The sequence below is a fragment of the Pleurodeles waltl genome, chromosome 6 (assembly GCF_031143425.1).
Source record: "Pleurodeles waltl isolate 20211129_DDA chromosome 6, aPleWal1.hap1.20221129, whole genome shotgun sequence".
NCBI lineage: Eukaryota > Metazoa > Chordata > Amphibia > Caudata > Salamandridae > Pleurodeles > Pleurodeles waltl.
The window spans coordinates 222,545,602-222,558,524 of NC_090445.1; the positions used below are offsets into that span (position 1 = coordinate 222,545,602).

The window sequence follows — 12,923 nt, forward strand, 5'->3', positions numbered from 1 at the left end:
AGCCAACTTCCTACATTGGTGGATCAGCGGTGGGGTACAAGACTTTGCATTTGCTGGACTACTCAGCCAATACCTGATCACACGACAAATTCCAAAATTGTCATTAGAAATTGATTTTTGCAATTTGAAAAGTTTTCTAAATTCTTAAAAGACCTGCTAGGGCCTTGTGTTAGATCCTGTTTAGCATTTCTTTTAGAGTTTAAAAGTTTGTAAAAGTTTGAATTAGATTCTAGAACCAGTTGTAGATTCTTAAAAAGTATTCCAACTTTTAGAAGCAAAATGTCTAGCACAGATGTGACTGTGGTGGAACTCGACACCACACCTTACCTCCATCTTAAGATGAGGGAGCTAAGGTCACTCTGTAAAATAAAGAAAATAACAATGGGCCCCAAACCTACCAAAATACAGCTCCAGGAGCTTTTGGCAGAGTTTGAAAAGGCCAACCCCTCTGAGGGTGGCAACTCAGAGGAAGAGGATAGTGACTTGGAGGACAATTCCCCCCTACCAGTCCTATCTAGGGAGAACAGGGTCCCTCAAACCCTGACTCCAAAAATAATAGTCAGAGATGCTGGTTCCCTCACAGGAGAGACCAACACCTCTGAAATCACTGAGGATAGCCCCAGTGAAGAGGACATCCAGTTAGCCAGGATGGCCAAAAGATTGGCTTTGGAAAGACAGATCCTAGCCATAGAGAGGGAAAGACAAGAGATGGGCCTAGGACCCATCAATGGTGGCAGCAACATAAATAGGGTCAGAGATTCTCCTGACATGTTGAAAATCCCCAAAGGGATTGTAACTAAATATGAAGATGGTGATGACATCACCAAATGGTTCACAGCTTTTGAGAGGGCTTGTGTAACCAGAAAAGTGAACAGATCTCACTGGGGTGCTCTCCTTTGGGAAATGTTCACAGGAAAGTGTAGGGATAGACTCCTCACACTCTCTGGACAAGATGCAGAATCTTATGACCTCATGAAGGGTACCCTGATTGAGGGCTTTGGATTCTCCACTGAGGAGTATAGGATTAGGTTCAGGGGGGCTCAAAAATCCTCGAGCCAGACCTGGGTTGACTTTGTTGACTACTCAGTGAAAACACTAGATGGTTGGATTCAAGGCAGTGGTGTAAGTAATTATGATGGGCTGTACAATTTATTTGTGAAAGAACACCTGTTAAGTAATTGTTTCAATGATAAACTGCATCAGCATCTGGTAGACCTAGGACCAATTTCTCCCCAAGAATTGGGAAAGAAGGCGGACCATTGGGTCAAGACAAGGGTGTCCAAGACTTCAACAGGGGGTGACCAAAAGAAAGGGGTCACAAAGACTCCCCAGGGGAAGGGTGATGAGACAACCAAAACTAAAAATAGTAAAGAGTCTTCTACAGGCCCCCAAAAACCTGCACAGGAGGGTGGGCCCAGAGCCTCATCACAAAACAATGGGTACAAGGGTAAAAACTTTGATCCCAAAAAGGCCTGGTGTCATAGCTGTAAACAGCATGGACACCAAACTGGAGACAAGGCCTGTCCCAAGAAAGGTTCCACTCCAAACTCCCATCCAGGTAACACTGGTATGGCTAGTCTCCAAGTGGGATCAACAGTGTGCCCAGAGCAAATCAGGGTCCACACTGAAGCTACTCTAGTTTCTGAGGGTGGGGTGGATTTAGCCACACTAGCTGTCTGGCCGCCTAACATGCAAAAATACAGACAGCAACTCTTAATTAATGGGACTAGAATAGAGGGCCTGAGGGATACAGGTGCCAGTGTCACCATGGTGACAGAGAAACTGGTTTCCCCTGGCCAATACCTGACTGGAAAAACTTACACAGTCACCAACGCTGACAATCAGAGAAAAGTACATCCCATGGCAATGGTTACTTTAGAATGGGGAGGGGTCAATGGCCTGAAACAGGTGGTGGTCTCCTCAAATATCCCAGTGGACTGTCTGCTTGGAAATGACCTGGAGTCCTCAGCATGGGCTGAGGTAGAACTAAAAACCCATGCAGCAATGCTGGGTATCCCTGAACTGGTGTGTGTGAAAACAAGAGCACAGTGCAAGGCACAGGGTGAACAAGTAGAGCAGGAGTCTGGAAGAATGGCCCAGCCTACCAAGAGAACAGGAAAGTCAGTTGGGAAACCAACTGCAACACAGCAAAAGAAAGGGAACCTCTCTTCTCAGGAAGAAGTTCTGCCCTCTGAGGGAACTGAGCCTTTGGAGCTTGAACCTTACCAGGTTGAGCTCTTGGGCCCAGGGGGACCCTCAAGGGAGGAGCTGTGTAAGGGACAAGAAACCTGTCCCTCTCTTGAAGGCCTTAGGCAGCAAGCTGCTGAAGAGTCCAAAGGCAAGAAAAATGGAACACATAGGGTCTATTGGGAAGATGGACTCCTGTACACTGAGGCCAGAGACCCCAAACCTGGTGCCACTAGGAGAGTGGTAGTGCCTCAGCTGTTCAGGAAGTTCATCCTAACATTGGCCCATGACATTCCCCTTGCTGGACATTTGGGACAAACCAAGACGTGGGAGAGGTTAGTCAACCACTTCTACTGGCCCAATATGTCCAACATGGTTAAGGAGTTCTGCCTCTCCTGCCCCACCTGTCAAGCCAGTGGTAAGACAGGTGGGCATCCAAAGGCCCCCCTCATTCCACTTCCAGTGGTGGGGGTTCCCTTTGAAAGAGTGGGTGTGGACATAGTTGGTCCACTAGAACCTCCCACAGCCTCAGGAAATATGTATATCCTGGTAGTAGTGGATCATGCTACCAGGTATCCTGAAGCTATTCCCCTTAGGTCGACTACTGCCCCTGCAGTAGCCAAGGCCCTCATTGGTATCTTTACCAGAGTGGGTTTCCCTAAGGAGGTGGTGTCTGACAGAGGTACCAACTTCATGTCAGCATACCTAAAGCACATGTGGAATGAGTGTGGAGTGACTTATAAATTCACTACACCATACCATCCACAAACTAATGGCTTGGTTGAGAGATTCAACAAGACATTAAAAGGCATGATCATGGGGCTCCCAGAAAAACTCAAAAGGAGATGGGATGTCCTCTTGCCATGTCTGCTTTTCGCTTACAGAGAGGTGCCACAGAAGGGAGTAGGATTCTCACCCTTTGAACTTCTGTTTGGTCATCCTGTAAGGGGACCACTTGCCCTTGTTAAAGAAGGCTGGGAGAGACCTCTCCATGAGCCTAAACAGGACATAGTGGACTATGTACTTGGCCTTCGCTCTAGAATGGCAGAGTACATGGAAAAGGCAACCAAAAACCTTGAGGCCAGCCAACAGCTCCAGAAGTTTTGGTATGACCAAAAGGCTGCACTGGTTGAGTTCCAACCAGGGCAGAAAGTCTGGGTTCTGGAGCCTGTGGCTCCCAGGGCACTCCAGGACAAATGGAGTGGCCCTTACCCAGTACTAGAAAGGAAGAGTCAGGTCACCTACCTGGTGGACCTGGGCACAAGCAGGAGCCCCAAGAGGGTGATCCATGTAAACCGCCTTAAGCTCTTCCACGACAGGGCTGATGTCAATCTGTTGATGGTAACAGATGAGGATCAGGAGGCAGAGAGTGAACCTCTCCCTGATCTTCTGTCATCAGACCCAAAAGATGGCACAGTAGATGGAGTGATCTACTCAGACACCCTCTCTGGCCAACAGCAAGCTGATTGTAGGAGAGTCCTACAACAGTTTCCTGAACTCTTCTCCTTAACCCCTGGTCAGACACACCTGTGTACCCATGATGTGGACACCGGAGACAGCATGCCTGTCAAAAACAAAATCTTTAGACAGTCTGACCATGTTAAGGAAAGCATCAAGGTGGAAGTCCACAAGATGCTGGAATTGGGAGTGATTGAGCGCTCTGACAGCCCCTGGGCTAGCCCAGTGGTCTTAGTCCCCAAACCTCACACCAAAGATGGAAAGAAAGAGATGAGGTTTTGTGTGGACTACAGAGGGCTCAATTCTGTCACCAAGACAGATGCTCATCCAATTCCAAGAGCTGATGAGCTCATAGATAAATTAGGTGCTGCCAAATTCTTAAGTACCTTTGACTTGACAGCAGGGTACTGGCAAATAAAAATGGCACCTGGAGCAAAAGAGAAAACAGCATTCTCCACACCTGATGGGCATTATCAGTTTACTGTTATGCCCTTTGGTTTAAAGAATGCCCCTGCCACCTTCCAAAGGTTGGTGAATCAAGTCCTTGCTGGCTTGGAGTCCTTTAGCACAGCTTATCTTGATGATATTGCTGTCTTTAGCTCCACCTGGCAGGATCACCTGGTCCACCTGAAGAAGGTTTTGAAGGCTCTGCAATCTGCAGGCCTCTCTATCAAGGCATCCAAATGCCAGATAGGGCAGGGAACTGTGGTTTACTTGGGCCACCTTGTAGGTGGAGGCCAAGTTCAGCCACTCCAATCCAAGATCCAGACTATTCTGGACTGGGTAGCTCCAAAAACCCAGACTCAAGTCAGGGCATTCCTTGGCTTGACTGGGTATTACAGGAGGTTTGTGAAGGGATATGGATCCATTGTGACAGCCCTCACTGAACTCACCTCCAAGAAAATGCCCAAGAAAGTGAACTGGACTGTGGAATGCCAACAGGCCTTTGACACCCTGAAACAAGCAATGTGCTCAGCACCAGTTCTAAAAGCTCCAGATTATTCTAAGCAGTTCATTGTGCAGACTGATGCCTCTGAACATGGGATAGGGGCAGTTTTGTCCCAAACAAATGATGATGGCCTTGACCAGCCTGTTGCTTTCATTAGCAGGAGGTTACTCCCCAGGGAGCAGCGTTGGAGTGCCATTGAGAGGGAGGCCTTTGCTGTGGTTTGGTCCCTGAAGAAGCTGAGACCATACCTCTTTGGGACTCACTTCCTAGTTCAAACTGACCACAGACCTCTCAAATGGCTGATGCAAATGAAAGGTGAAAACCCTAAACTGTTGAGGTGGTCCATCTCCCTACAGGGAATGGACTTTATAGTGGAACACAGACCTGGGACTGCCCATGCCAATGCAGATGGCCTTTCCAGGTTCTTCCACTTAGAAAATGAAGACTCTCTTGGGAAAGGTTAGTCTCATCCTCTTTCGTTTGGGGGGGGGGTTGTGTAAGGAAATGCCTCCTTGGCATGGTTGCCCCCTGACTTTTTGCCTTTGCTGATGCTATGTTTACAATTGAAAGTGTGCTGAGGCCTGCTAACCAGGCCCCAGCACCAGTGTTCTTTCCCTAACCTGTACTTTTGTATCCACAATTGGCAGACCCTGGCATCCAGATAAGTCCCTTGTAACTGGTACTTCTAGTACCAAGGGCCCTGATGCCAAGGAAGGTCTCTAAGGGCTGCAGCATGTCTTATGCCACCCTGGAGACCTCTCACTCAGCACAGACACCCTGCTTGCCAGCTTGTGTGTGCTGGTGAGGACAAAACGAGTAAGTCGACATGGCACTCCCCTCAGGGTGCCATGCCAGCCTCTCAATGCCTATGCAGTATAGGTAAGACACCCCTCTAGCAGGCCTTACAGCCCTAAGGCAGGGTGCACTATACCATAGGTGAGGGTACCAGTGCATGAGCATGGTACCCCTACAGTGTCTAAACAAAACCTTAGACATTGTAAGTGCAGGGTAGCCATAAGAGTATATGGTCTGGGAGTCTGTCAAACACGAACTCCACAGCACCATAATGGCTACACTGAAAACTGGGAAGTTTGGTATCAAACTTCTCAGCACAATAAATGCACACTGATGCCAGTGTACATTTTATTGTAAAATACACCACAGAGGGCACCTTAGAGGTGCCCCCTGAAACTTAACCGACTATCTGTGTAGGCTGACTAGTTCTAGCAGCCTGCCACAAACCGAGACATGTTGCTGGCCCCATGGGGAGAGTGCCTTTGTCACTCTGAGGCCAGTAACAAAGCCTGCACTGGGTGGAGATGCTAACACCTCCCCCAGGCAGGAGTTGTCACACCTGGCGGTGAGCCTCAAAGGCTCACCTCCTTTGTGCCAACCCAGCAGGACGCCCCAGCTAGTGGAGTTGCCCGCCCCCTCCGGCCAGGCCCCACTTTTGGCGGCAAGGCCGGAGAAAATAATGAGAATAACAAGGAGGAGTCACTGGCCAGTCAGGACAGCCCCTAAGGTGTCCTGAGCTGAGGTGACTCTAACTTTTAGAAATCCTCCATCTTGCAGATGGAGGATTCCCCCAATAGGGTTAGGATTGTGTCCCCCTCCCTTTGGGAGGAGGCACAAAGAGGGTGTACCCACCCTCAGGGCTAGTAGCCATTGGCTACTAACCCCCCAGACCTAAACACGCCCTTAAATTTAGTATTTAAGGGCTACCCTGAACCCTAGAAAATTAGATTCCTGTAACTACAAGAAGAAGGACTGCCTAGCTGAAAAACCCCTGCAGAGGAAGACCAGAAGACGACAACTGCCTTGGCTCCAGAAACTCACCGGCCTGTCTCCTGCCTTCCAAAGATCCTGCTCCAGCGACGCCTTCCAAAGGGACCAGCGACCTCGACATCCTCTGAGGACTGCCCCTGCTTCGAAAAGACAAGAAACTCCCGAGGACAGCGGACCTGCTCCAAGAAAGGCTGCAACTTTGTTTCCAGCAGCCTTGAAAGAACCCTGCAAGCTCCCCGCAAGAAGCGTGAGACTTGCAACACTGCACCCGGCGACCCCGACTCGGCTGGTGGAGATCCAACACCTCAGGAGGGACCCCAGGACTACTCTGATACTGTGAGTACCAAAACCTGTCCCCCCTGAGCCCCCACAGCGCCGCCTGCAGAGGGAATCCCGAGGCTTCCCCTGACCGCGACTCTTTGAACCTAAAGTCCCGACGCCTGGGAGAGACCCTGCACCCGCAGCCCCCAGGACCTGAAGGACCGGACTTTCACTGGAGGAGTGACCCCCAGGAGTCCCTCTCCCTTGACCAAGTGGAGGTTTCCCCGAGGAACCCCCCCCTTGCCTGCCTGCAGTGCTGAAGAGATCCCGAGATCTCCCATTGACTTCCATTACAAACCCGACGCTTGTTTCTACACTGCACCCGGCCGCCCCCGCGCTGCTGAGGGTGAAATTTCTGTGTGGGCTTGTGTCCCCCCCGGTGCCCTACAAAACCCCCCTGGTCTGCCCTCCGAAGACGCGGGTACTTACCTGCAAGCAGACCGGAACCGGGGCACCCCCTTCTCTCCATTCTAGCCTATGTGTTTTGGGCACCACTTTGAACTCTGCACCTGACCGGCCCTGAGCTGCTGGTGTGGTGACTTTGGGGTTGCTCTGAACCCCCAACGGTGGGCTACCTTGGACCAAGAACTAAGCCCTGTAAGTGTCTTACTTACCTGGTTAACCTAACAAATACTTACCTCCCCTAGGAACTGTGAAAATTGCACTAAGTGTCCACTTTTAAAACAGCTATTTGTGAATAACTTGAAAAGTATACATGCAATTTTGATGATTTGAAGTTCCTAAAGTACTTACCTGCAATACCTTTCGAATGAGATATTACATGTAGAATTTGAACCTGTGGTTCTTAAAATAAACTAAGAAAAGATATTTTTCTATATAAAAACCTATTGGCTGGATTTGTCTCTGAGTGTGTGTACCTCATTTATTGTCTATGTGTATGTACAACAAATGCTTAACACTACTCCTTGGATAAGCCTACTGCTCGACCACACTACCACAAAATAGAGCATTAGTATTATCTATTTTTACCACTATTTTACCTCTAAGGGGAACCCTTGGACTCTGTGCATGCTATTCCTTACTTTGAAATAGCACATACAGAGCCAACTTCCTACATTGGTGGATCAGCGGTGGGGTACAAGACTTTGCATTTGCTGGACTACTCAGCCAATACCTGATCACACGACAAATTCCAAAATTGTCATTAGAAATTGATTTTTGCAATTTGAAAAGTTTTCTAAATTCTTAAAAGACCTGCTAGGGCCTTGTGTTAGATCCTGTTTAGCATTTCTTTTAGAGTTTAAAAGTTTGTAAAAGTTTGAATTAGATTCTAGAACCAGTTGTAGATTCTTAAAAAGTATTCCAACTTTTAGAAGCAAAATGTCTAGCACAGATGTGACTGTGGTGGAACTCGACACCACACCTTACCTCCATCTTAAGATGAGGGAGCTAAGGTCACTCTGTAAAATAAAGAAAATAACAATGGGCCCCAAACCTACCAAAATACAGCTCCAGGAGCTTTTGGCAGAGTTTGAAAAGGCCAACCCCTCTGAGGGTGGCAACTCAGAGGAAGAGGATAGTGACTTGGAGGACAATTCCCCCCTACCAGTCCTATCTAGGGAGAACAGGGTCCCTCAAACCCTGACTCCAAAAATAATAGTCAGAGATGCTGGTTCCCTCACAGGAGAGACCAACACCTCTGAAATCACTGAGGATAGCCCCAGTGAAGAGGACATCCAGTTAGCCAGGATGGCCAAAAGATTGGCTTTGGAAAGACAGATCCTAGCCATAGAGAGGGAAAGACAAGAGATGGGCCTAGGACCCATCAATGGTGGCAGCAACATAAATAGGGTCAGAGATTCTCCTGACATGTTGAAAATCCCCAAAGGGATTGTAACTAAATATGAAGATGGTGATGACATCACCAAATGGTTCACAGCTTTTGAGAGGGCTTGTGTAACCAGAAAAGTGAACAGATCTCACTGGGGTGCTCTCCTTTGGGAAATGTTCACAGGAAAGTGTAGGGATAGACTCCTCACACTCTCTGGACAAGATGCAGAATCTTATGACCTCATGAAGGGTACCCTGATTGAGGGCTTTGGATTCTCCACTGAGGAGTATAGGATTAGGTTCAGGGGGGCTCAAAAATCCTCGAGCCAGACCTGGGTTGACTTTGTTGACTACTCAGTGAAAACACTAGATGGTTGGATTCAAGGCAGTGGTGTAAGTAATTATGATGGGCTGTACAATTTATTTGTGAAAGAACACCTGTTAAGTAATTGTTTCAATGATAAACTGCATCAGCATCTGGTAGACCTAGGACCAATTTCTCCCCAAGAATTGGGAAAGAAGGCGGACCATTGGGTCAAGACAAGGGTGTCCAAGACTTCAACAGGGGGTGACCAAAAGAAAGGGGTCACAAAGACTCCCCAGGGGAAGGGTGATGAGACAACCAAAACTAAAAATAGTAAAGAGTCTTCTACAGGCCCCCAAAAACCTGCACAGGAGGGTGGGCCCAGAGCCTCATCACAAAACAATGGGTACAAGGGTAAAAACTTTGATCCCAAAAAGGCCTGGTGTCATAGCTGTAAACAGCATGGACACCAAACTGGAGACAAGGCCTGTCCCAAGAAAGGTTCCACTCCAAACTCCCATCCAGGTAACACTGGTATGGCTAGTCTCCAAGTGGGATCAACAGTGTGCCCAGAGCAAATCAGGGTCCACACTGAAGCTACTCTAGTTTCTGAGGGTGGGGTGGATTTAGCCACACTAGCTGTCTGGCCGCCTAACATGCAAAAATACAGACAGCAACTCTTAATTAATGGGACTAGAATAGAGGGCCTGAGGGATACAGGTGCCAGTGTCACCATGGTGACAGAGAAACTGGTTTCCCCTGGCCAATACCTGACTGGAAAAACTTACACAGTCACCAACGCTGACAATCAGAGAAAAGTACATCCCATGGCAATGGTTACTTTAGAATGGGGAGGGGTCAATGGCCTGAAACAGGTGGTGGTCTCCTCAAATATCCCAGTGGACTGTCTGCTTGGAAATGACCTGGAGTCCTCAGCATGGGCTGAGGTAGAACTAAAAACCCATGCAGCAATGCTGGGTATCCCTGAACTGGTGTGTGTGAAAACAAGAGCACAGTGCAAGGCACAGGGTGAACAAGTAGAGCAGGAGTCTGGAAGAATGGCCCAGCCTACCAAGAGAACAGGAAAGTCAGTTGGGAAACCAACTGCAACACAGCAAAAGAAAGGGAACCTCTCTTCTCAGGAAGAAGTTCTGCCCTCTGAGGGAACTGAGCCTTTGGAGCTTGAACCTTACCAGGTTGAGCTCTTGGGCCCAGGGGGACCCTCAAGGGAGGAGCTGTGTAAGGGACAAGAAACCTGTCCCTCTCTTGAAGGCCTTAGGCAGCAAGCTGCTGAAGAGTCCAAAGGCAAGAAAAATGGAACACATAGGGTCTATTGGGAAGATGGACTCCTGTACACTGAGGCCAGAGACCCCAAACCTGGTGCCACTAGGAGAGTGGTAGTGCCTCAGCTGTTCAGGAAGTTCATCCTAACATTGGCCCATGACATTCCCCTTGCTGGACATTTGGGACAAACCAAGACGTGGGAGAGGTTAGTCAACCACTTCTACTGGCCCAATATGTCCAACATGGTTAAGGAGTTCTGCCTCTCCTGCCCCACCTGTCAAGCCAGTGGTAAGACAGGTGGGCATCCAAAGGCCCCCCTCATTCCACTTCCAGTGGTGGGGGTTCCCTTTGAAAGAGTGGGTGTGGACATAGTTGGTCCACTAGAACCTCCCACAGCCTCAGGAAATATGTATATCCTGGTAGTAGTGGATCATGCTACCAGGTATCCTGAAGCTATTCCCCTTAGGTCGACTACTGCCCCTGCAGTAGCCAAGGCCCTCATTGGTATCTTTACCAGAGTGGGTTTCCCTAAGGAGGTGGTGTCTGACAGAGGTACCAACTTCATGTCAGCATACCTAAAGCACATGTGGAATGAGTGTGGAGTGACTTATAAATTCACTACACCATACCATCCACAAACTAATGGCTTGGTTGAGAGATTCAACAAGACATTAAAAGGCATGATCATGGGGCTCCCAGAAAAACTCAAAAGGAGATGGGATGTCCTCTTGCCATGTCTGCTTTTCGCTTACAGAGAGGTGCCACAGAAGGGAGTAGGATTCTCACCCTTTGAACTTCTGTTTGGTCATCCTGTAAGGGGACCACTTGCCCTTGTTAAAGAAGGCTGGGAGAGACCTCTCCATGAGCCTAAACAGGACATAGTGGACTATGTACTTGGCCTTCGCTCTAGAATGGCAGAGTACATGGAAAAGGCAACCAAAAACCTTGAGGCCAGCCAACAGCTCCAGAAGTTTTGGTATGACCAAAAGGCTGCACTGGTTGAGTTCCAACCAGGGCAGAAAGTCTGGGTTCTGGAGCCTGTGGCTCCCAGGGCACTCCAGGACAAATGGAGTGGCCCTTACCCAGTACTAGAAAGGAAGAGTCAGGTCACCTACCTGGTGGACCTGGGCACAAGCAGGAGCCCCAAGAGGGTGATCCATGTAAACCGCCTTAAGCTCTTCCACGACAGGGCTGATGTCAATCTGTTGATGGTAACAGATGAGGATCAGGAGGCAGAGAGTGAACCTCTCCCTGATCTTCTGTCATCAGACCCAAAAGATGGCACAGTAGATGGAGTGATCTACTCAGACACCCTCTCTGGCCAACAGCAAGCTGATTGTAGGAGAGTCCTACAACAGTTTCCTGAACTCTTCTCCTTAACCCCTGGTCAGACACACCTGTGTACCCATGATGTGGACACCGGAGACAGCATGCCTGTCAAAAACAAAATCTTTAGACAGTCTGACCATGTTAAGGAAAGCATCAAGGTGGAAGTCCACAAGATGCTGGAATTGGGAGTGATTGAGCGCTCTGACAGCCCCTGGGCTAGCCCAGTGGTCTTAGTCCCCAAACCTCACACCAAAGATGGAAAGAAAGAGATGAGGTTTTGTGTGGACTACAGAGGGCTCAATTCTGTCACCAAGACAGATGCTCATCCAATTCCAAGAGCTGATGAGCTCATAGATAAATTAGGTGCTGCCAAATTCTTAAGTACCTTTGACTTGACAGCAGGGTACTGGCAAATAAAAATGGCACCTGGAGCAAAAGAGAAAACAGCATTCTCCACACCTGATGGGCATTATCAGTTTACTGTTATGCCCTTTGGTTTAAAGAATGCCCCTGCCACCTTCCAAAGGTTGGTGAATCAAGTCCTTGCTGGCTTGGAGTCCTTTAGCACAGCTTATCTTGATGATATTGCTGTCTTTAGCTCCACCTGGCAGGATCACCTGGTCCACCTGAAGAAGGTTTTGAAGGCTCTGCAATCTGCAGGCCTCTCTATCAAGGCATCCAAATGCCAGATAGGGCAGGGAACTGTGGTTTACTTGGGCCACCTTGTAGGTGGAGGCCAAGTTCAGCCACTCCAACCCAAGATCCAGACTATTCTGGACTGGGTAGCTCCAAAAACCCAGACTCAAGTCAGGGCATTCCTTGGCTTGACTGGGTATTACAGGAGGTTTGTGAAGGGATATGGATCCATTGTGACAGCCCTCACTGAACTCACCTCCAAGAAAATGCCCAAGAAAGTGAACTGGACTGTGGAATGCCAACAGGCCTTTGACACCCTGAAACAAGCAATGTGCTCAGCACCAGTTCTAAAAGCTCCAGATTATTCTAAGCAGTTCATTGTGCAGACTGATGCCTCTGAACATGGGATAGGGGCAGTTTTGTCCCAAACAAATGATGATGGCCTTGACCAGCCTGTTGCTTTCATTAGCAGGAGGTTACTCCCCAGGGAGCAGCGTTGGAGTGCCATTGAGAGGGAGGCCTTTGCTGTGGTTTGGTCCCTGAAGAAGCTGAGACCATACCTCTTTGGGACTCACTTCCTAGTTCAAACTGACCACAGACCTCTCAAATGGCTGATGCAAATGAAAGGTGAAAACCCTAAACTGTTGAGGTGGTCCATCTCCCTACAGGGAATGGACTTTATAGTGGAACACAGACCTGGGACTGCCCATGCCAATGCAGATGGCCTTTCCAGGTTCTTCCACTTAGAAAATGAAGACTCTCTTGGGAAAGGTTAGTCTCATCCTCTTTCGTTTGGGGGGGGGTTGTGTAAGGAAATGCCTCCTTGGCATGGTTGCCCCCTGACTTTTTGCCTTTGCTGATGCTATGTTTACAATTGAA

The 12,923-nt window shown here is 48.7% G+C and overlaps 1 protein-coding gene across 2 annotated transcripts in view; it reads right to left on the reverse strand.

The window, feature by feature from the left end:
- The window catches only part of EFTUD2 (elongation factor Tu GTP binding domain containing 2), a 346,977-nt gene that overhangs the window by 41,193 nt on the left and 292,861 nt on the right, over positions 1-12,923 (reverse strand). The gene's annotated exons all lie outside the window — the stretch shown is intronic.